General features: G+C 46.6%; 1 long non-coding RNA gene across 1 annotated transcript; it reads left to right on the forward strand.

Annotated features, from left to right (window-relative positions):
* The first annotated feature begins 237 nt into the window (after positions 1-237).
* LOC109828275 lies at positions 238-622 on the forward strand. Its single transcript, XR_002243640.1, has 3 exons — positions 238-369; positions 436-507; positions 584-622. It is a non-coding gene; the product is annotated as an uncharacterized LOC109828275 (long non-coding RNA).
* The last annotated feature ends 202 nt before the right edge of the window (positions 623-824 follow it).

An 824-nucleotide genomic window follows, 5' to 3' on the forward strand; every position in this document is an offset into this window, starting at 1 on the left:
CGAACTCCCACCGGGTTCGGTATCTCCTGGTGTTGATAACATGGATTGCTTTATGCAGCAAATGTGCGACGCCCTTCATGACGGGTCTCTGGGCATCGATCTGAACATTGATCTTGAGCAGCCATATTCAGGTATATCTACATCCAATGTTACTTTCCTCAAGCATGGGGAAGGAAGATCTTCCGTTTTTTGCTGCAAGTATTTTTTTTTGAGCTTTCCTCATCTTTCAACATTCAGGTTACCCTGCAGATGTCGCGATGGAAAGGCCAAGCTTCTCGAAGCCCGATGCTGGCTTATTAGCTGACATACTGGCTGAGCAGACCTCTAGAGGAACCGAGAGACCATTCTTTGGGAATGATTCATCCACCGGTATATATCTGGTTCCCTTCATCTTGCCTGATCTTTTATCTGACTAATGAAGGATTAATATTGCAGCGCCAACCATTGGGATTAGCCCGATATCGATTCCTGGCATATCTAGCTTGCCTCGGAGTGACGGACTCGCAGGTACGCATACGATTTAGGGATATCGTACTTCTCTATGTTCATCTGACTGTTGACTAACATACGAGTGCAATCATAGGACCAGCCACCGGGACTGATTCTCTTATGACTCCTGTCGGAGTGACGGACTCGCAGGTACGCATACGATTTAGGGATATCGTACTTCTCTATGTTCATCTGACTGTTGACTAACATACGAGTGCAATCATAGGACCAGCCACCGGGACTGATTCTCTTATGACTCCTGTGGCATTTCTCAGATGCCTACGGATGATGGACCTACAGGTATGTAGATGACCCTATCATCCCAATCCTCCTTA

Source organism: Asparagus officinalis, unplaced genomic scaffold (assembly GCF_001876935.1).
Source record: "Asparagus officinalis unplaced genomic scaffold, Aspof.V1 AsparagusV1_Un941, whole genome shotgun sequence".
In the NCBI taxonomy this organism is placed as follows: domain Eukaryota; kingdom Viridiplantae; phylum Streptophyta; class Magnoliopsida; order Asparagales; family Asparagaceae; genus Asparagus; species Asparagus officinalis.